At 34.7% G+C, this 24,938-nt stretch overlaps 1 long non-coding RNA gene across 1 annotated transcript in view; it reads left to right on the forward strand.

The window, feature by feature from the left end:
• The first annotated feature begins 17,233 nt into the window (after nt 1–17,233).
• Nucleotides 17,234–24,938, forward strand: part of LOC130608661 (uncharacterized) — a 48,858-nt gene continuing 41,153 nt past the window's right edge. The window contains exon 1 of the long non-coding RNA XR_008974600.1: nt 17,234–17,301. This is a non-coding gene — a long non-coding RNA (uncharacterized LOC130608661). The remainder of the gene's footprint in view (nt 17,302–24,938) is intronic.

Here is a 24,938-nt window from a genome sequence, read left to right on the forward strand (position 1 = left end):
ATTATAATGGGTAGCAATATAAACAGAATGAAAGCAAGACATTTTCTGAAACTACAAATCATGTTAACCTTATATAAATACATATTAGTATATATATTATATATACTATATATGTATTTTAGTGTGTGTGTGTGTATATATATATATTTTAGTATATCCCAGTTCCTGGAGTAGAAGTAACAAAATACTTCAGATAAGGCACTTAACACAGGATTTTTACCATACCAGAAATAAAGAAATAACCCACTTCTCAAAGTTGTACATCAAAAAGCTTTAGCTAATATGGATTTTTTTTTCCTGGAATGAGAAATTCTAAATTTTTTTCATCATGACATTGTTTCTTGAATGGAGCAAGCACCTGAAAGCAACTGATAGTAGATTAGGATGATCAGAATGGATTTTTAGTTTTTCTCCTGGTCCTACATTTCTAAACAATAAATAATAAATAATCAATGACATGCTGTCATCACTGGTCAAAAGAAACCAGTGCACTACAGAGGCTTCATTAAACTTTCCTCCTAAATCTTGAAGTTGTGTGAGAACGCAAGATATACTCAGATCCTGTGGTAAAATGGCAATTATAAAATCAGCGATAAAACATTATCTTAGCCTATAACCAGAATGCTTGGCCAGAAAAGAGTTTTGGGAGCAGAGAAGACAGAACTTTTTTTTAAAGTACATGTGTGCATATGTTTCAATAGCTGTGCCAGGAACACCACTGGTCTTATTCCTGTATTTTAAATTTGACCAAATGGAAGAATACTTATTTTAAAAATTATTAAAATGAGGGATCCTTATAACAGTTTATTGAATTTTTAAATATTCTGGAGTGGTTCCGATAAGGCATTCACTAAGACAGTATAATTTGTCATTAATAAAGTATATTCTGATCCAAAGCAATCACTGTTCATGTTTATCTTCTACAGTAATAGCTCCAAAACCCTTATCCTAGTGTACTCAGGGATGTAAGCTATTCTCTACCAAGCATTCACTGGATATACCTGAAATACCGGATATAGCTGATATTAATTGTATTATTTATTGATACTCTGCCCAGCAGTGTAGCACTCTCATACTTTGCTTGTAAAAGTATAGGAGAGAAATTAAAATATCTCTATGCCTTACTCCTTAAGTTTTCATGTAGTCCATGTGGTACATGTTCATCATTGATAATTTGGCAGCAAGTTAAAAAAGTCAAACAATATTTAGCTTAATACTTGCATAACATTTGCTTTGTAAAGAAAATGGCTAATGATGTATTAAACTCATTGTTTTTCCAATGTATTTCTAATCACTGGCTGTACCAGAAATTAGTGGGTTGAGTTCAGTGACCTTCAGTCACTATAGCATCATATTTGAGACACAGCAATTCATTTTCCTCACAAGCATGTTTATTATGTGTCTTCTCCTTCTTATAACTGGAATGCATGAAAGGAATATAAAGAACTAGAAGACACGTAGGCAATTCTTTACCTAATATTATGAACACTTTAGACATGTTTTGAAGATAGTTTCTGCTCAGTACAACCTTGCCTGTGTTTGTCTCTTTCATCAAAATCTGAAAGAAATTGAAAGACAGGCTAATTAAAGAGAAACATTCAGAGACTTGAAAGTATGGATTGAAAGACTAATTACAAGTTCTCAGTACTCTCCTTTGTTTCTGTATTCCATTTGTGCTTTTCATTCAGAAAAAAAAAAAGATAACTTCTACTAGGATTAGCTAATTATGTTTAGTTATTCATCCTACTTTTAAACATTTTTTTTTTTTTAATTTTGATGTCTTTGGGGTTTCTACACCCTGTTTTCTTTAAGCAAAAAAACAAAGTGAGGGAAATACGATCGTGTATATTTGATGGAAAAGCCATGTTCCACTGCTCAGCTTTATAAATTATGCACAAATATTGACTTACGTATGCTGTAAGACCTCCTAGAATAGGGCCCCAGCATGTGCATCTGTTGAAAGAGCCTGCCAAAAGAACTGTGTTTTAGCCTCCAACATGTAAAATATGCATATTCAATTACAAAAAATCCTGACATCATTTCAAAAAGGTTTCAGTAACTTTCTGCAGTCCCCAGGAAGCAATAACTTGCGTGCCAACAACTCATGTAAGTTTTATGTATCTATTTAACTTGCTTTAAGAACAACACCAAAAATAAATTAACATTACTGCATGGCATTTCTTGTAACACACAATGCACTGAAATTCCCTTCAAAGAATTTTCTACATATATGAACATATATGCAAGCATCTCTAATTTTGAGAGTAGGACAGTCAACCATAAACTGACATGATCAAAATACATGCTTTTGCCAGATGTTTTTCTTTTGGATACATTTTCATCCCTGTGTACTTGACAATATTTTTTATAATTTGTTACAAATAACCAAAACTATAACCCTGAATATCTACGAAAAGAAATGCACACTTGAAAACCATCTTTGGCATTTTATTTCTGTGCCAAAACTGAAGTTATATTTGGGGAATGTAGCAAATGTTTAATGTATACAAATTCCTTTGAATAAGAATATGAACTTTCATGGACAAAAAAAAGGCCTTGTATTCAAATTTGCTTTTACTCTCAGCTCCTCTGTGCCATTCCTGTGTATGCTACGGTCTCTACCGAATGACTAGCAATAGAATATGAACCCTACCTCATGCCTAAAATAAATATAGATAATCTGACCTAACCACAGGAGTACTTTTAATGAACACAATTTTTAGTGTTTTATACAGCTGTAATCTAAAATTAGGAACATATGGTTCTGGTGGTAAATTAGCACTATGAAGATATATAGCAGTGAAAATTTCATGACAGTTTCAGAACACATAAAGTACCCTGGGCTTAGATAAATTCAGACCTAATTTATTTTGAAACGTGAAGGTTGCAGCCCTGTCAAAACAAGTCTGAATAATGATAATACTATAATGATTTATTGAAGTTCTTATGAGGAATAATGAGAGTTTCAAATTATCATCTGTGTTAATGTTTCATCTGCATGGGAATCATATAGAATTATGCTTAAGAATAATAAAGCCTCAACTGAAGGTCCAGATGATTACTGGGATAAAAAGACAAAATCCTGTGAAATAATTTCATTTGATTTCATTAGATTTTCCTTTCTAAGAATTGTTATTAAGGGGGCAAAACCCAATGGATCTGGAATTCAGCCTTGTTTTCAAAGCTCCATCTGCAGAAGTGCAGTTCTGGATCCATGTATATAGAGCACCACACCAGCATAGTAAGTACTTTGCTGTGAACAGTTCCACCCCCATCAGGCTTATAGGGATACATTCTGTGAACATTTTGCTTCAGACAGTTCTTTTGAATTTAATTCACATTCTGAAAAAAGCTGTATTTCTAGAAAAATGGAGGGAAAAAATAAAAAAACAATCTTGGACACTGTTTCCTAAAGTAAGTACTTGCTGGAAAACAAACTTCAATTAGCTGTTAATTGAAGCTCATAACGTTTGAATGACAGCATCCATTTTGCCTTGATTTTATTGTTGTTCCTACATGCCAGTGAATATAAGGGCAAAGGGAGTCTTCAAGGGAACCTGTGCCTCAAATATTTTACTATTTAATTTAGGTGGGAAAAACAAAACGTATAATGAGAAGGACTGAACACATGAACCAACGAGTAAATGCCTATATTTGTAGAAAAGAGACTGCTGTATACAGAGGGAAAACATGCATCCATGTTCCAGACTAGGCTTTGATCAACTAAAGAAGTGTTCTGGAGGATCTATGAAATACCAAGCATTTAGATTATAGCTACCTTTCAATCATTAAAAGCTTTATTTGTTACTTGATGGCAATAGTTACTTTGGAAGAGTTAAGCAAGGCTTTTCCTTTCTTTTTGATAGGATGGAAAACAATGAATGGGATCATAATAAAAGGGAGATGGAAAGAAATTTCTTATAATCAAATGAAGATATTTTGCTCAGCCCAGTTTAATTGAAGTTTTTTAAGGCCTCAGAAATTACCAAAGAAATTTGTATCTTAGATTTCTAATTCTCCCCAGCTCAGTCATCAGTGGACTCCTCTTGAACTGTTGGTTAAATTAAGTTTGGTAAGTAGAAAATGTAGGGAAAAGCTGAGAGGAAAAGAACATAGATGCATAAGAAGTATTTCTTTCACCAGCAGATTTACTAAACAGTTTTTAATGAAATCTATTATCTAGAATTCATGGACCCAAATTAATAACAGTTTCTTTCACATGTCTCTGAAGAGCTTCACACTATAGGCTCCATAGAGAAAGTAAATTTTTCCCTTAAATTTTCAGAACTACAGAAGTTGAAAATAATAAATATGAGGGCAGTGATCACCCAACAGATGAGAATTTTATGAAAGTACTGTGGTTTTCCAAAACCGTGGTTGACCATAAGTTACATAAATAACCTTGCAATTATATAGCAATCAAATATAGCAATAAAATTATATGCATAAATATCAATTAATCCAAAAGTTTTAATATTCTGGAAATAAATACATAGAATAGATTGTGCTACCATATTAATAGCTATCAGGACTTCTTTACCATCTTCAGTTATAGTAATATCTGAATTACAGTGTTAGAGAAAGAGAAGGAAAGATGGGGCAATGGAGAAAGTGTGAGAGGGAACAAGTCACTCTGTATACACCAAAACAATACATTTAAAAATTATAGGATATACTACAAATATTTTTCCCCTATTATGATCAGGTCTGAAGAACATTTCTAACTGTATAGCTACTGAGTAGCCCATCTGGATGTAGTAGCAAAACCATGATGCGTTCTGGAAGTGCAATACAAGCTGTAGGTGCTGTAGCAATCATTTTCGTTTCCTACAGGCAGATGACATAAACAAATTTCTAGTGAAATGAGCTATAAATTCCTTTGGTATTAGGATTCCAACCAAGACATAACAAGTCTGGATTCTTAATTAGATTAACATACAGAATCCTTGGACTAATAATTCCTGTTTTATTTCTATCTCTCAAATGCAAATAACTGTCAGGAGCTTTAGAGTATGATTCTAATAATTCATGTCAGTAGCAATTTAATATTAAAGAAAATAAATTTCAGTTATTTTAATATCTAGTTAAGAGCTCAAAGGAGACATAGGTAAAGAAAACAGTTGATTCAAACTGAAAACATATTGTTCCTTTGAGAAAAAAAAAATATTAATAGGAAATATTATCACCACATAAACTTTGAAAGGACTATATGCAAGGGGTTTATTCCTCAAGTTAGATACTTTTGGGTTAACATTGATTTGAATATAAAAACCTCCCTTCTACTGATAAATTTCAATATTTTTTTTTAATTTTAAAGAAAAACTTTCAAAAGCCTCATGAGATTTAATCTAAGTTTCACAAACAAAAAGATTAAAATCCTGTAAGCATAAATGAAAAAAGTGAGCCTTGTCATTCACAGTAAAGAAAGGATGACTTAAGATCTGGGGAACATCAGTACTACTTAGCTTAAGCGATCGTCCTGATTTCTGTTTGTTTTTAGGAAAACTGCTAAGGTAACTCTTAAAGCTTCAAGATTACTTACACAGGGACACCTATTTGGGAAAGCTGTCTCAGAATTGCACACATTTATATAAAGACATTCAAGTTAATAAGAGGTCATATTCATACTGTCTCACTCTGTTTATTTTTGAATTATATTCTGCTAGGAAATGTTTACAAGGTGTAACAAGGATGATAGCCTCTTGGAGAAGAGTATGACAGCAAGACCTGAAGATCCTGGATTAATTTGCATCAGAATCACTTTAAAAGTTGATCACTGAGGAGCTATTCAGTTGATCACTGAAGCTATTAAACAGGAACTATAAGAACAAGAACGTCTGCATCCTTCTAAAGCCTAAAAAAAAAAAAAATCATAAAAGTAGATTTTATATGACTAGGGGAAAAAAGGCTTATTTTTAGCATGTCTTCTGTTCTTCCTTTGCTATTATCAGGGTGACTCTTTTTAGTTCAGATTAAAATCATATATTAGCATAACCTCTGCTAAGCACATCTAACTTTATAGCCTGTGGAATTTAATTATCAACATCAAAACAGTAACTAAGACATTTGGATCAGTGATCACACAGGGAGCTGGTGTACTATGAAGAAAAAATACAAGATTAACTGGTACATATATATGCTCTGAATTCAAGAATGTTGAATCTGTTAAAAGACATGAACTTTTATCATTTAAATGCTTATTTGCATGCAGCAAGATACATGTGATTTGTATAATAGCAGTAAACAGATGCCACATGAAAGTCTCTAGTTATTATGACTACAATTCAGTAACAATAGTATGAATCGATAAGGCATACATTTTGTTTTGCTTTAGGCCAGATATTTTATAGGATATTTTAAACAGTGACTTGGTTTTGTTTTTGAAAACAGCTGTACATGATAGTTTAAAAACATGTTCTATGATACCATGACTGTTACCATAGAACTGATCACCTTGCACCTTGAGAGTCTGAGCAGATATAGCAGAAAGGCATAACCCAAAGCACCTTACTACTTTTGGAAACTAAATCAACCCCAAATTCTAGATTAACTCTACTTTTTTTTTTCTTTTAAACCAAAACAGAAGCTGAAATTGCATCTCCATTTTTTTGTGTTTTCAATCAAACTTGGAACTCATAACCTGTAAGCTGGACAATATCTAGTTATTTTTACAATATAATAAAAAAAATAAAAGAAGAAAAAAGAGAAAACTTATATCACTTACTAGAAAAAGTCCTCTTGAGTACCAAGAATCTGTGTTTCAAAACACATTCAGGTGTCTGAAAAATCAAGACTAAAACAACTTCAAGCTAAAGAAAAATTAAGCTACCAATATGCAATTCTTTTTTAATTATCAGGCAACTTTGCCATGCTGTCTAAGACTTCTAATTTTAAATCGGTTGTGCTGTGTTACATATACCATACTCACTTAAAAATACAGATTTTCAGTTAACCAGACAAGAATTTTTTCTTTTAACCAAAGACACATCAAAGACAACTACATGCAAGGAGAAGTGCCTGTAGTCCTGAAAGAGGTATTATTAAGCACTTCTCTAAAGCCCTAAACAAAGGAATCTTAATCACAAATAGAAAGAAACTTGGGTATATTAGAATATGTCGCCACTAATATTTGAGCACTGCTCCAGTTCTTTTTGTACTTAATGGAAAATATTGCCAGATTAACACAGAACTATATAGTGGAAAATGGTGGCAAGGAAGTTTTCAACAGTTGTGCTTTTTTTATTGAACTGCTCTTTGACAGAACAATACACTACTGCCCCACTGGGTGGCCCCTATGTTATACTTTTAATGCTTTTTTATGTCTTCCAATATAATTTCTTTTAAGAAATATTTTCTTTGATTTATATGATTAGCCAAACCAGAATCTGGAAAGATAATATTTTTTAACTTCCTTTCTGATGAATAATAAATGTCACATAGGAATTAGAAAGTAGGATGTAGTTGCATGTGCCATCTGCTGCATATGGGAACAGAAGAAAGATATTAGACTTTAAATTAGGGGTTGCTTCATAGAAACTCAAAGATGAAAGGAAACCACACTGATCACTTGGAAAATTATACCAGTCTCTATCAGTCATTAGAAATCTATCAGTAGAAAATCTCACAATATGACAAGATACTCTTGAGAGCCCTCTGAGGAATATCTACAAAGTGTATTTTAAATAGAGATTTATGTCATTAAACACATACAGTCTTATGATTATTTACTTCAATTTCCTTTCAGTTTCATCTAGGTGCCTAGGGCCTGTGGTAGCAGGATATGTGGAGACATATCTGCAGGTAAAATATGAAACCTTGCCTACTGCATTCCCATAGCAACTGACTATTCACAACAGTAAGGAGAGCTACGTGTTTACATAAAAATTCACTTACTTAAAAAAATAAATATTATCCACATTTTACCTCAGAAGTGGAAACTATTAGTTTGCCCATCACCCTGTGTGCGCAAATCTTCATGCCATTCAGCTACTTCAAAACAGATCATTTATGTAATGAAAGTTGCTTCTATCCACTCCAGCTGCCCATTTTATTTCAGCTGTAACTGAGAAGTCCAACATAGACCCAGCAATAAGTGCTATGGGTCAGGTTTTTCTCCAAGGTGGCACATCCTAAAAGATGACAATGAAGGAATTGGTTGGCAGAGATGGTGTCCTCAGGGTTGTGTAAATATGGGAGGCTGGAGGTGGCCTCAGCACTCTGGGAGCTGCTTTGTGTTCAGTGCCTTCTCTCTATCCTCCTGCTCCAAATGTAGCATTTGTGTGATGAGACCCAGGTGAGCTCTTCTACTTGGTATGAAATAGCTCAGACATTTCAGGATACGTTTCTGGCTTTTGTTTTGGGCTATTGTTTTTTTAGTAGGGTTTTTTTGTTGTTGTTGTTTGCTTTTGTTTTTTTTTGGTGAGGGTTTTTTTTTTTTTTGGTTTTGTGTTGTTTTGTGGTTTTTTTTTTAGTTTTTGTTGTTTGGTTGGGTTGTTTTTTTTTTAGAAATACTAAATTATGGTTTGCTATCTTCTGTTATATCATTTATTGATTGAATGCAACACAAAGATTTTTAATTTAAATAATTGTCATACACTCTTTTATTTAATATCTGATGCCAACATTTATAATATTTATAAGCAAAATAACAGTGGAATAAATGGAAAGAAAAACACAACAAAAGTGCAATCTGTTTGAAAAAGTAGTAAAAATCACCTTCAGAGCAGCTGGCCATACACACCAAATGTTTCTTGAAAAAAATCTCACAAGACACGTATTTTAATATTTACTGTTGTCTGTAATTCTATAGAGTCCTGGAAGTGCCAACCTAGGATCAAGATATCTTTGATGTAGAGCTCTCTATCTTCAATTAAAAGTTTCTTATAAGGTAAATTATAAACAGATCTGAGGGTGACAAAAAGAGAAAATTGATGACAAACATTGGCTTAAATTGGACAAAACTGAACAAAAGTATCTAATGGCATAAGCTCTTGGTTCTACATCCTATTTATTGTGAGCTGGTACCATACTACAACCTAAAGACAGGAAGAGTTGTGAACACAGCGAAAAAATTTACAGCTAGCAAATTATCCCTGAAAAAACCTGCCAATGCTGTGAATTTGAACTTTAAATTTTCATCTGGGTTTTTTATGCCCATTTGAGAGATTTTTCTCTTTTTATCCTAGTTTCTGACATAAAAAGCTGACAAATACAGGATATGAATATTATGCCTTTCAAATTTCTAATTGTTTCAGCACTTTTTTCTTCTTTTCTTTTCTTTTTTCTTTTCTTTTGTTTTCTTTTCCTTTTTACTTCCATACACAAAAGTATGCAGCCATACATCTATATGCCTGCAAGGGTAAACGTATGCATGCTACATTATACTTGTAACTGATAAGGATGTATCCAATCAAATTTTACATTACTTAGCGTGGATATAGACAACACTGTAGCCACAAAAGCCTAAAATTCAACATGGGATGTCAAACTTGCTGGCATCCTTGTTAATATGCAGTTTAGTGCTCCAATATTATCCAAATAAAATAGACCTTGCCCAGTGTGAAGACTTGGTCAGACAAATTTTAGGAACTACTCTTTGTAGCGCCTAAAATTTAGCAGATATTTGTGTGACTGTAACAAATTAAATTTTGGATGTGAGTGTATTTTTATTTTCGGTTTAAACATAACACCATAATAAATTTTTTTCTTATACTGTTTTTTTTCATGGTTCAAGCCATGAAAAGCAACTCCAATTTTATTTTAAATCAACCTCCACATAGCTATTTCTGAAAGAAAAGCACTAGGACTTCTTTTTGTTTGCCTTTGCAGGATCAGGAAGGGTCACTTACCATACTTAGCTCCTGCATGAACTGATTTGAAAACATGGCTCAGTACTCAGTAACACACAGATGACATGGGATAACTGTAGGCTGTAAAATAACTCCATATAATTCTCCTGTTCTGACATTCCAGTCTGTCTATGTTCCTCCCCGAGATGAAACCTGGGTACAGTTTTGATTATAATTCGCTTCAGAGGCCCCTCCCTGAAGACATCATGGATGGAAGGATGAAGCTGCATGTGGCTGGGCTTTTTCCATTCAATGCCATTTCAGCAGGCTTTCCACCTGCGGATACGTACCACTCCCCTTAGTGGCACTACTGGGTTAGCATGCAACCTTAGGGTTACACTGTGATGTACCAATCTTCAAGCTACCTGAAGAACAGTTTCACGAACAAAAAACCCACCCTAGATCTGAGACTACAAAGGCAACATGCACAGCTCAGGGGAGACCTGGACCGAGAACTATGACAGGCAGAAGTAACCCGCTAGCTTTAGAGCGGCTCCCTATGGAAAGCAGGGGCATAAGCCACTCAGTTCACTGGCCTATGGAGTAAGAGGCCGCAGTTTGAGGAAGAAGCTTTTATCAGTGTAGCTGTAATACAAGTCTACTACTATTCGCATTTACTACCGTGAAATGGACCCAAGCAGAATTTATTATAGATTAAAAACCCACATCTGAAGGTAAATTTCATCTGTGAGCATTATCATCCTCCTCACTTTGATTAGAATACTTTGAAATACTACAAGAACATTAACCTCTGTTCCCTGCACTGTTTTCCAGTAGCACCTAAGTCATACTTAGATACTGAGTGCAAGCAAATGTGAAAATTATCCACAGCTTCAGGAAGAATACCCTGGTCACCTCCCAGCTGCTCCATCAGCAGGAAAATTGACTGCTGGAAACAGGACTGTGAGGATCACCACAAACTGCTGCTGGAGCCTCTGAGCATCTACAGAAAGTTAGAAGTACCTCAAACATCGCCACCCTCTCCTGTTCATACTGTTTTTCCCACCATAATCACAGAAAATGAAATAAATACAGAAAAACTTAAATGTCTACCTTGTCTTCACCTGCAGGAAGGATGAGAGAGCCCAAAGCGTGGGAGTGGAGAGACCCTACACAGGCTGGGATGGGAGCTGCCCTCTGAGCAGCCGATAGTGAGGCCAGTGCACCTCACCAGTGCTGAGAATAGGTAGGAAAAGACAAATGCTGTCTGAATGACATGCTTTTATAATGAGGTTCTTGAGTTTACTCATGACAAAATCTATTTCTAGAGCCTGAAGAAACAAAGATGACTTGAGAGATGGAAGTTTGATGGAATTATATATTTTGTACAGAGCTATGAATAAAGGGTTGGAAAATCACACATAGTTAACTAAACATTACTTGTATTTTTCTGAAGCTACAGAAGTCTTAGAATCTTAGCTATATCTTTTTGTGCAATCATTTTTGTTAGCTGGCTAACCAGACTCCAGTATTTTGTTTATGGCAAGTTATTCTCCAGAAAATAACATCTAAAAAACTAGAATGACACAGCTCAATTTTGGGCTAAATTCTGTCCCCAAAACCAGTGAGAAGTAAAAGAAATGAGTGCCTTTCCAACACTCATCCATACAGTGTGTGTATCTGGTGGAGGTAAGACAAGGCATAATCCCCCACTCAAAAAAAAGGATTTTTATAACTCAGCATGTTGTCCTCATGTTCTGTTGCTGTTCACTGCTACCTGTGCTCACCATACAGTGGGCTACACAAGGAGACAAAATAAGTTGTATTGAAATACGTCATGTACAGCAGCCTACACATGCAGTTTTCACCAAGAGTCTCCAGCTTCTGACATTGCTGTGATTTTGACAAGGTAGGTCAGTCCAGCTCAAAAGCTGGAACTCATTATGGCAATCATTTACAGTAAATATGTGGGGAAAAATGAACTGTAATGGAATGCAAGTATTTTTGAGCAACTGTTAAATGCTGGGGTTAGGCCAAATGGACAGTTGGCCTGGGACACCAGGTCTTTCATAGTCACATGTATTGTTTGCTGAGCACTTAGTCCATCTATCTGTTACCTTCAATCACTCATGGTGCTTTCATTCTGCCTCCAGGAGGGCTGAGCCAAAATGTCTCACCACAGCCTGGCAGCAGGAAGCCTTGTTGCAGCCTCAAAGATGAGGGAAGGCAGCTGCAGATGAATGAATGCATGAAACTAGAGAGTGATACAAACAGAAGTGCAGTCTGCATGTTACCATCTTGTGGGTTTCTGTTGTTTTGACTCACATAACAGTCTTCCCTCTGCATGTGGAAGGATGTGGTCCCAAAGAGCAACTTGGATATAAAAGGTCAATGTGGAAAAAGTTTATTCACAATACGTATTGACAGCTCTGACCTTCTTTCCTTCTTTCTGCTTCTACGCTTTTGTTTCATGCTTTCTGACTTACCTCAAAGTGACTTTCTTACAATTTCTTTCCAGTTTAAAAAAAAAATTTATTTTATTAATACTTTAAATAAAAATGACGAGTAACTTAAGCAAATGACATAAGTTCTCAAGAAATTGATTGCATTTCCTGATCTATTGTCTTCTGATGACTGGCAATGTTCAGAGAAACTTGAAGGCAAAGTAAAAACTATAGCTCTAGGCCTCGCCTAGTTAGGTCAGTTTCTTGCACATTTTGATATTTTCTCCTTTACAGCAATATTCTACATGGAAAGACTGGCAATCATTAAATCAAGATCTTAATAAGCCACTAAGAAAACAACCAATTTAGAAATACACACTATGTACAAGTGACCCATTCTGACCTTCTGCATATTGAAAACAATTCCCAGTTCAAGCATGCAGTGTGGGTGCCTCCCCATCCAGTTAGGCATTCTCTCAGGAAGAAAAAGAAAAAAAGAAAAAAAAAACATTATTAAAAAGTAACACACGTGTTCCTATATTTTAATTACCCAATAATTAATCTCTTATTATTCAGTCAAACTCTAAACATACAATCATGTGCAAAGAATCTGCAAAAAGCAAGTTTAGAAGCCAGGTGTTTGCTGAGATCCCCCCAAAAAACACTGTATGGATGAAAACCTGAGAGGGTAACTGAGATTCAAAGCAAACCTGTGTGCACCCTATGACATATGGCAAATAATTATTTGGCTTGTCTTATAAAAGATGGAAAAGGATTATTTTGTAGTGCACGGTACTGAGCTAAAAATTGCCACCAGTTATTATCCTGGTTTTGGACTCTCTTGTATGAAGACTTTCCTCAATCTTTTGTTATTAGTCATAAACAAAAAAATTCAATAAATAAGCTGTAATGATCAGTTAAGAACATTGGTTGCTTTAATTATTTGCAGACTTCCACTTTTTGTTTAATAAGGACGATCTGGATTTTTCTTTTCAGTTATTTGATTAGAGTAGTGTGAAAGTTCATTTTGGATAAAAACACATGAGAAATGAAGGCAACCTTAAATTTCAAAACCAGAAGCAACTCAGAAGAGTTCACTACCCTTATCATAGGCTAAATGCATTATGAAAAATTGTTTGAATTCTTCACATATGGCTTGTGTGACTCATTTGCAATACATGCTAGAGTGCTGGAAACAGCTCATGGATGTGAACCTCAGTGACTGTTGCATAAGATTTAGTAATCTTATATATCTCAGGATTTAGTACCTTGCATATCTGTCTAGAGGAATAAACAGTCAGATACAGGACAAAATCTTAGAAGAGCAGTGGTAGTGATGCAACACATACGATATATGATTCTCCTCTCTTGCCCCCCTAAATCTCTCCAGTTTCCTCTTTATCTCTCTGGGTATTGTTTTTCAAACCCAAAACCCCCCTCAGTGTGCCTTTCCTTTTCTATTAAAAAAAATAATAATAAATCATGGAGTAAAAGAAGTAAAATTAGACCATAAATAAAATAGATTATGATCAATTTACAAAGGGAAATGATCTTGTGGAAGACTGTTGGCATATTATTGTAGCAGATCTTTTTGGTTATGCTCTACTGAATATTTGTCCTGCTTTCTATCTCATAAAGGCTGAGACTTCTGTCACAAGTCCTTGCACACTGAAAACCTTAAATGTCATTCTTGTATTGCCTTGCCACAATTCACTGCTCACATTTTATTTTTGTTTTCTCCATGGTATATGCACTTGCTATCCACATCAACCACATATATTGGACAGATTTTTCCACAAAGTACCCTTTTGTACCTCTCCCTCCTTCCTGCCCTTATTTATTAAATTAAACCATGAAGCACAGTAAAAGGTGTGAGCATCAAGTTATTTTCATTTACTGGCTCCCAATTAAGCACTCAGCTGTTGCACTTGAGAATAATAGCCATCCAGGAATCCTCGCACAAGCTAAAGCAAGGAGAGTGGTAGGCAGAAGGACCCTTACTACAGCAGTCCTCATGGATGACCTGTTCTAAGGATCACTGGGAGCTGGCATTGATCTATTGAAGAATAGAAGGCTGACTGGCTAATGAAGGCATCAGTAGGAGTACACTCACGACAAAGGTTTGGTGTTCAGTGTTTTGACACATGGTGCAGCAGCAGTGAACCTTATGTTAAAACTACACCTCTTAATGGCTATATTTTATTTTCTTAGAAGTATAAGGTGAGAAGCAAAACAAAAATAATACCATTTTGAAGCAATATTAGTGTGAATACAATGCAGTAGAAATCGAATTAGCCATGAGTCCCTGCTGACCTGTAGGAAATAGCTGTTAAAGCTAATTCGCATTGTAACACATAATGGTATTATCGATTTACTTGATACGTGGTTGATGAGTGTAATTTTTCAGGCTCTTTGAATACAGTAAATCCTGTTTACTCTTTTAGTGCAAACCTGCCTGCTGTCTATAATTCGACTTTCCTTTTATTGTCTCCTCATTGTTCATTCAAATAGGCCTACCCACATTCCTTCACTAGGACTTGATAACATATTCTGTGGGAGCACCTGCGTGACCTTTTTATTACATCTCTGTTATCCTTTGTGACAGTGTAGTGGGCAATTCAAGAGAAACTAACAGCTGAATGGCAGGGGAGCATTAACCCCTTCAGGGACTGCACTTCATGGAAACATCATGATACCACATCATGGAAACATGAGGAATGGGTCAGGGTCAACCAGAAAGATCATAACGAGTCTTGAAAACCCTGAAACTGTAAAGAAGCAGCTGTGACAGAATGAATTAAATTCTACTCTAAAAACCAAAAAGGAAAAAAAGAAAACTTTTAAGTTTCTGGTATTGTACAAAATATGCTACAAAGGCAAAGGGACTTTGGACTTTGAAAGACACTGCCTGCCTTGCAGTCATTCTCATGGTGAGCAGGGAGTCAAGATCTTTTCTGACACAGAAAGGATTGAGAGTAAATTTATTTTATTTCTTTTTTTTTTCCACCAAATTTTTCCTTTTATTCTCAGGGATTTTAGCCTCTATGTGATTAGGAAAGACATTATCAGTGAATTCTAAATTCTCTTTTAAGAGTATATGTATTTCCCTGTTATTCAACTATCATCCTGGTTTTCCAAAACAAATATGTTTTATAAACAGTGAAGTGAATATTCACTTCTTTATGGTGCCAGTATCTGGCTATCTTATCCCCTACACAAAATAGAACAATACTTAAGAATCCCGTCACAGGCTTAAATGCGTTCTGAAAAGGCAGGAATAGGTTGTCTTCCTTCCTTTAGACCGCTATGTTTTCTGTGTTGTCACATCAGTTTAGGCCTGGAAACTGCCATGACTCTGGGCTTGGAAGGTCATGGTATCTCCTTTCTACTTGTTTCCCAGGTTCATCATGCATAAGGATAAAGTATTAGATACTGGAGTTCTTAGAATAATTCAGAATTGTATCCGGAGACATGACAATATTTTTTGTTTGAGTAATCTCATTTTCTCCCAAATTTCTGTCTTGGTCTGGCAATTTGCCAGAATTGCTGCCTTTTCTCAGTGGTGGTGTTCTTCACAGCAGCAAATACACATCATTTCTTGACAGCCTTTGATTCTGCAAATTCCTCCCAAAATAAAAAAAAAGAAAATACTCAGGACATTTTATATCCTTTTCTCTAACCCTTCCAAAACAACGGTGATGTCTGAAGGTTCATTTGCCCTTTGTCCTCTCAGCAATCACATATCAGACTGAACTGCCTTGGACTGTTGACCTTTACTCAAACATTTTGTGGTTCTGAAATTCTAAGTGAAAAAAAAAAAAAAAAAAAGAAGAGTCTTAAAATCCTGCTCCTGGTTCCTATTCATAATCGTACTGGCCTTTACAAAGAAAAATCATAAAATGAGTTTGCTACCTGTACAGAATTTAACAGAATAAATGAAAATTATTTAAAAATAACATCTATTTCAGTACTTTAAAAATATCTAATTAAATATTCCATTAAATTTTCATGCATGCACCCTGGTCTTCCCTATCCAGTCAGGTCATGCTATCTGTTTTAATTACACTTCCTGAGCACTGATCAGCTACATGAATACATTTTTAGCTGATGTCCTTTTTAATTCAATGCATATTTTCTACTAAATATAAATTTACAGAGGAAATACTGTAAGTTCTTTATTTCCACTTATCTGAAAACCAAAGTTCATACAACTTATTGATTTAACTGGGCTTTTTCTTTCTGAAATTCTACAGTGCCATCCAAACTCCATTTCAATATTAATTTATGATAATCATCAACCATGATAGTAGTAATAATAAGAGAAAAACATGATCTTCTCATATTTATCTACTGTTCTTGGAACAGTACTACTGAAGACCTGAGGTTCAGTGTACATGAAAATCACCAGGATTTTCATGAAGATATTGTGAGCACATGGCTTTAGCAATTTCCTTTCTCCTGTCAAAATTACATATGCAGGAGTCAGTCCTTCTCCCTATTTAAGAAGTTTATATAGGAAGATAACAGTAAAAGCAGAGCGTCCAAGTTCAGATCTCCTATCTGAAGGTACTAAATGCTACATCAATCAATAAGGGACTTTAACTGTCACAGAGGTCCTCTGTGCACCTTTTGTTCTGCTTGGATTTTATTTCTGTCCATATCTTTCTCATCTACCACATTCCTACAGGCAAAGACTCTTACAAATTTATCATCAAATGGAAGAACCACGAAGCTATTTTTGAAGGATATTAGTCAACTGAAATAAAAAATTGTTCTGATCTGTTTAAGCCAAGACTCTTCCTCTACAGTTGTGATGCTAAATTTTTTGTACATATCATTGCTGCCATAAGCTGTCAACTTTGGCTCTACTCACAATGCACAAATAGAGCTAGACTTATTTATAATGGGTTGTTTCTCTTAAAAAACAGTTATGCCCTGAGCTTGCTTTGATAGTAATTACAGTTTACAAAAAATGTGTTTGATATCTGCTACTATTTGTCCAGACAGTTGAAAAATATTAATGACAAAATAAACAAAGGACTGGAGAAATAATGCTGGAGTTTTTCATTGTAGGTAACCTCCCATGAGAGTAGTTATCTATGCAGACCAAAAAGGTAATTATTATTTACAAGGTTTTCTTGCTTACTCTGGGAGACGTGATAATTTTCTGGTGGTGTTAAGCTGTTTTCTTCACAAGCAATACTTTTCTCCTTAAAAGATTAAACACAGATTTATTAATTGCTTTCAATATTTTTGCTTTTAAATAAGGCTTTTTTTTTGCTTTTTTTCTCTTTTCCTTTTTCTTTTTTCATGAAAAGTAAGTCATGAGAAGCCAGAAAACAAAACAAAAAAAAAAACAAAAACAAACCCACACAAACCAACCAAAAAAAACCAAAACCAACAGAAACTCAAACAAACCAACAATCCCATTAGAAAATGTTATGGTTTAAACCCAACCACTCAGCTCGTTCACTCACTCCCCCCCCTTCTTCCACTGTATCGCCCCACACAATAATGACTCAAAGTCATCAAGAAGAAAGAAGTCAAAAATCAAGTCCTACTTTCTACAATGTATTCTATTTCATAGGATATATATACATACTACATATACATTTCATCTCTGAAGAAGCTAGAATAACAAGAGGTTACACAGCCCCAGGTCCAGAAGTGATTGATATAATATGACTTGCACCCTGCTCAGGCAGGCTACGTGCCTCAGAAGCAGAGGCTGTTAGTGTACTGGGTGATGGAGCAGGCCAAGGAGTGTTCAGATGATTGACACTACTGTGAGGGGTGATGGAGGACACACACAGAATAACTGGTGGTACCTTCTCGTGCGTGTTTGTGCTGCAGAGGGTAGGAAAGTTAACCATAGGGCCGGAGGTCTCATCCAGAGCACATCCAGAGCCTATGGCTCAGCCTGGGCTTGCACCCAGATGCGTTGGATGTGGGACAAGTCTAGGCTCAGGCATATGACTTACATTAAAAGACAATTTATTAATGTATGTATAGATATATTTATATACCCACATAAATCCACTTCCTTAGATACTTTTATCATGATTTTCTTAAGGGTATGTAAACATTAAAACCCCAAGCATCCAAAATGGTTTTGTACAGGTACAGCATTTCCATAACAAAACACATTCACCTAAAAAGTGATATTTATCTCTGAAACTTCCAAATAGCTTGTTCAAGATTTTTAGGAAAAAAAAAAGACTGTTTAAAACCAACAGGTATTTAAATTCTTCCAAGCTTGACAATGTCTGGCTTGCTCTGTAATTATAATTTACCAGACATAAGGCCAGAGGGTAATTTTTTCCTGATGTTTCCTTTATAAAAATGAGCAGTGAAATCAGAAAATACACCAATTTTCTCTTTATTTAAAAAAAAGTGAAAATCATAGTTACCTGCTAAGAGCCATCTCTTTGATGCAATTTATGGATGTAAATAAAATCCACATCTAGGATCACCAAATAAGAAACAAACGTACTACAAACCAAAAACTACTTGTAATTTATTTTTTAAATCTCTTTTTACTTCAAATTAATAAAATATTTAAAAGTTAATTAAACCCAACCTAAACCCAAAGCAAATCAAAGACAGCTTTTGTTAAAAGCTTTTCTAGCACTAAAGTGAACTGAAAGCAGCTGATAGGAAAAAAAGAAAAAGAGCAATGCAAATGTTTGCATGCAAATGCAAAAAAGAGAATGAAATGTATGAGCTATTTAAGATAAAAAGCCCTTGATATATAGCTAAATAACTAACACAGTTTAAACATAATAGCAGAAAGAGAAATTCTAAAATGATAGACCTACTTGTGGACAGAGAAGATGTCATTTTAACAGGTACAAAAAAGGCAGAAGAATTCCTTATATACTTCAGAAGCAGGGAGTTCAAATACACATATCAAACGAAGGGAGATCTTTTTAGCCCATCAGTACTTAATGATAAATAAAGCCTGGTAGGGTGAACAGTAAAGATGAATAAGGATGTTTACCTACTTAACAGTGAAGACTCAGAATTTAGTTTCCATTTGAAGCTGGTTCATAATTTATTAACTAATACATTTGAGAAGTAAGTTGGTTTCATTGGCTTTCAATACTGATTTCTTTCATCCTTTAACAATATAACAAAAATTTAAAATTAATCTTGCTACCAGAAGCAAGTACAAATGATTTATAATAACGTAAACTTTTTTCTCTAAATTAAATTAGTATATAAAATTAGTGGTGATTCATGTCATCAAATCATCCAAGAAATGTGGAACCTAGGCATCCATCTCAGCTAAATGTTCACATCCTTCACAGGTCAGTAATGAGAAATAGCTACCTAGGCAGAAGTGATTCATCATAACATCAAGCAGGTGTCTAACCTCCCATTAATAGCTATTTAGGTTTTGACTCAGTATCTTTGAAAGCTGAAAAACGTTGATTTAAGTAGATGAAAATAACCACTTGGGCATCTTTGAAAGTAAGGAATTTCTTAAAATAGAGATGTTTATTACTAAAAATCCTATCTTTTGGAGCTATCATGAGCAAACGACAAATACAGAATTATTCACAATATACAATTTTGTTTCTCCTTTTTAATAACAATACTTAAGTGTAGGTAACATATAACAATGAATATTCCCTACGAGTGAAAAATTTAAAAGACATCTTAAGTTTTCTTATACTAGGTAATCTGAAAACAAATTAGACCCGCAAAGTGTAGAGCAATTAACCTTCTTACGTATTATATATATCTCTTCTAAAGCTAATTGCATTTTAATTGGGTTTCACTAAGTGGACAGTTTTGGAATGAGAAATTAGGTTTTAAATATTTTTGGTTTTAATTAGTGCTAATTTTACTGGTGATTTGCTTCAGCATAGCAGTATCGGGGCTGAATTAATACTGCCTGAAGCTATTATACATTTCAAGGCCATAAATGTTGTCAAGTTCTGTAGTTCTGAAGAAAAAAAATGAGGAAGTTTGGCCCCAAAAGGAAAAATAACTGAATAAAATTCTTAAGCTATAATGGTTCTGCAAATATTCTAGGAAAGGCATTTTGTGCTGCAAATCTTTTCATATTTCGAAATAAATTTGACCTTTTTATATGTGTATAGTCTCAACAGAACCCTGGATTAAACTTGAATATTTGAGATAAAAATCTTTCCTTTTTTTCTCAAGTTTACTTCCCATTATGCGACAGTGTCTTATTCATATTCACTAGCAAATATACAAATAGTCCTTGTGAAATAGCTTCCTTTAAAAATGAGGGCATCTTTTTCTAACCACATACACATTTAACATCTATCTTTTGAAAGCATCCTTTTGGCTTTTATTCACTTGCTAGCACTTCCTTCCTATCTGCAATGTCATCTTTTCACCAACTGTTAGCTGGGCTTTATGCATGTGCTTCATCAAATCTCCTTGCTCCCCTTTTCCTGGTATCCCTGACCCTCCCTTCCACGGAGGAACACCTGTTGCCCATTCTCTGATCATGACAACTGGAGTCGGATGAATTGGAGTGGTTGAGTACCCTGGGATATAACCCAAAGAGGTTGATGAGGCCTTTTCCTCTCAGGGTGAGCATCATTGAAATTCTTTCCCAAATGTTTTATGTCAATGATGTTCAGCTGCAGTATCTTTCAGGACAAATCCCAAGACCCCATTTCATTCATAATTTCTGTTGTTTGCCTAATTGTGTATGGTCTGACTGCATGTGGGAGTCTGTTGTGTTACTAGCTGCTACAGTGTTGCTTAGTTGAGGCATGTTGTGCTTTTGTAATATATTATCATGTCTCATTTGCAGATGCCACACTTAGGGGCTCCTAATACCAATAAAGTTAGCTTAGAAGCTACCATTCCTCCTTACTTCTGCAATATGATATGCTCCTCAAACAGCAGAATGGTTAGCCTTACAGAATAGTGGTTCTGAATAATACTATAATCAGATAAGTCATACTTTTGAATACATGTATTAATGAATATGCTTTTCTATGTATGTGAATAAAACAAAAGGAATAATTAAAAATCATACATTATTGTGACTCTAATCTAAAATTAGTTTCTCACAGATTTGTTTCATATATGAATTTCATTAGCACATTGGTTTTTATTCTTTTTTAATAGAAAATAATTTAATAGACTAATAAATAATATTACTTCCTGGCAGGATTGTTAGGGAGAATAAATATATTAAAAATTATGAGGGGTGTAGTGTATATTCAGATATAAGTACATGTACCTAAAAGAGACATCTTCCTAGTATACTTGAAATGTTAAATAAACTTCAGGCCATTACCTTTTGATATAATCAAAAGATACCTTTCACCCAGAATGTTGCTGTACACAATACTTTCAAACTTTTTCATTCTGTATGTAGCAGCTATTTTGAACACTACCTCATTTAAGAGTATTCAAAGCACCTTACACACAATAAAAGTATGAACATATGGACATACATTATTTCCCAATGAATCTTACTCTGAAAAAAATATCTGAAACTACTATTTAAAGACGTCCCAAGCATTTTATTTTTTGGGGAGAGGTGAAGGGGAGTTATACAGGTATTTTAAGTTTTATATTTATGAATCAACTCTTAATTTTTCACCTAAATATTTTCCTGCCTAAACAAGCGTATAATACACTGATGCTAGTGTGGGGAAATCATTCTGATTCCAGAAATGCCTATAATTAGTGGATCTGGATGGTTCAAATTAGCAATATTTGTACTGAAAAAAGTTTTGCAATGAACCTGTGCCAAGTAAAACATCTGGAAAGTCAGAATAGCAACAATCATAGTCTGAATTACAAAAGGAAATTTCAACTAAAATGTAGAAGGGCTCAGTTATATTATGACTAAGGTGGGTAGCCTACATATTGACCTAAAAGACCATTGAAAAGTGCATGCTCATTTAAGCAACTTATTCAGCTCATATAAAAATCAAAGATCAACAGCTCCAGATGTACAGTTTATGTGCAGACATATTTGTATGAAGAAGTGAGCCCTGGAAATGGGTTTGCAATGGAGAACTTATGTATGCTTCCTGCATAGCAAAAGCACAGACTAAATGGCTGACATTCCAGCAATGCTTAACCACCTTTTAACTTTCTTAGCTGAAACTCAGTCCTAATATACTTATCTGTGTAAAGAAACTCCAGACACTTTTAATAATACTTGGACAACATGGAAAACCATCTTAACAGGCTGTAAATGCCAAGTACTTCCAAAATGAGATGGCACTGTGAAAACTCAGGTTTAAAATTCTTTTTCTGCTAGATGAGTGAACTAAGCTGAGCTGTTCTCATGGAGGAGGGGGAATTCTTTTTATTATTCCAAGCGGATGACTTGACTCATTGCTTTGTATTTAAAAAAAATGGTCCCAAGCAGCGTATTGGCTTCCTGATAACTTCTGCTGGAACATCTGGACTATGGATCAGCACAAAGAACTATGCAAAACATTAAAAGTACTGAATCACATGTTCCTTGAGGTATACATGGACCAGAATATGAAACTGTACTTAAAAGCCCTCAACCAAACACCTTTAATCTGCAGTTTTTTATTAAAATACCTTCAGTTTACACACATGGTCTCCTACACAGAATAAGTCATTGACTTCAGGGGAGCTGCCAATAAATACAAGAACATATCTGGGAAAAACAATCTGCAAAACTTGGGCCCAAGCACCATCCAAAGGGAGAACTCAAAGAATGACAACATTAGATTTATGAAGAGCCTTCAGTTGGACATAAGTGTGCTGAAATTTCCTTAGATTTTTTTGAAGTTCTATTCACTGTTCAGATGTTAGATGTTAACAAACCTTGCCTTGCTAGTTATCACCTTGTATTTGTAAATCAAGGGCAATTATCTTTTGTTAATTTTAAAGCTCTTTTAGAAAAAAGAAATAGCTTTATTTTTATTCTGCTTAATTTGTTCAGCTCAGTATTACACACAGATACAGATACATGATGGCCTGCAGCAAATTAAGAACCAGTAACTTTGTTAAAAATACAGCATGGTGGAAACATACCAGTAACCACAAAAAGTCATGGGACTTTGACTGGAAAAATTAAGAAAAGTCTTTTACTTTTAAACTTTCTGTAATGCCTCAGTTATATAAATATTTAAATTTTAAACTGATTTTATTATGGGCAGATCCTCATCTGGTATAAATCAGTGTGGCTTCTTTGAATTTGAATGAGCTGTGCTGATTTACTCCAAGTAACTCCATGTCTGTCCCTTAATTTTTTTTAAATCATTCTTTCAGAGAGCCTTTCAAATTCATAGGTTCTTTTCAAATACATGGGAAGCTGCATTCTGCCTGTCTTTAAGCTGTTTTACCCAGAGACAAATCTGTGCTGTCAAAACAGGCTTTTAGAAGTTGAACAAAATCCAAAAACCCAAAGCTACATACATAGTAAAAGTTGGCACCAGTCTATCTATAAATTCTTAACCACAAGGACAACAGTAAAGTCTTCTACAGATTTGAATTTTCAGGCTATCTTGTTTAGCTCAAGGGCAGTTGCTAATGTAGGCGATCTCACACCTCAGATGTTAAGGATATAAAGACATCACATTTTTGTTATATATTTATTTGTTATGACATTGCCCTGAAGAAAACTAACATTACTGTTAAAAGAGTAATATACATTATGCAGTGAATGATATCTTGATCTGTCATGACAGAAGGTATAAAACATGTGAAAAGTCTGTTATCTTCAAATTTGGATACTTGATCCTTTAGTAAAAAAATGTGTTTCATTTGTGTAATTAAAACCATACTGATTAATGCAAGACATAACCAAACATCCTAAATCCTGTGAATAATTTACATAGCATTCTGTAGTCTGTTGCTGTATTCATTCTATTTGCTACACATGGAAAATTCAGCCTCATCTTTCAGATCCACAACTCAGATGTACCATGAAAGGTTCTCGTAAGTAAAAGCCTTTTCAAAGGGAAGATTTGGAGAAATGAATGTACTTGTAACCACTTTTCACAGAGTAATCTCAAAAAAGGATGAGCTTCAGGGTGGGATCCAAGACAAAGCTCTGCAGTTCTGGCTGCACAGCAGGATGAGCTAGATTGCAGTCTTAGATACATGTGATAGAAAAGGACCAACCACCTCCAGATAAAAGTTTAAATACTTCGCAATAACTGCTGCATGAGGTCACAGATCTTTATGTGCTTTGAGGAGTGCAATTTGTACAGATTTTTCTCTAAACTTGCCATTCCAAAGCAAAGAGCTATGCTAAACAAACCATCAGAACCACAGTGGTTTAGGTTATGTCAACACATCTCTGCAGTTTTTTTAGTGACTACAATTCAATTAGGAAAAATTTACCCCAGCCTGAAGCCTAGTTCAAAGATAAATCAAAGCTTACTTAATTTGTAAGAAAAATGATCTGACAATTTATCATGCTCAGGACTGAAGGGAGAACATAAAATTAATGATGTTTCAGGATCTATTTTGCATATACCGGACGCATATACTAGAAAAAATCCCACACAGGTTCAATGCAACCTTTCTTCTATTATTTGAGTCATCTCTAGTTACTGCCTTGTGGATGGATAGTGCATATGCAGTACCATTCCAAAAGCTATGTGAGTGCACTGGTGTGGGTTTAAAAAACAAGCTACTACACTTTGTTTTGACCACAGAGGAAAAAATTATATCCACCCCACAATAATCCTTTTAAAGATGCCTTTTGTGTAAA

This window comes from Pezoporus wallicus, unplaced genomic scaffold (assembly GCF_028554395.1).
Source record: "Pezoporus wallicus isolate ANWC-B61680 ecotype Strahan unplaced genomic scaffold, APGP_CSIRO_Pwel_v1 scaffold_13239, whole genome shotgun sequence".
NCBI classification, from domain to species: Eukaryota; Metazoa; Chordata; class Aves; order Psittaciformes; family Psittacidae; genus Pezoporus; species Pezoporus wallicus.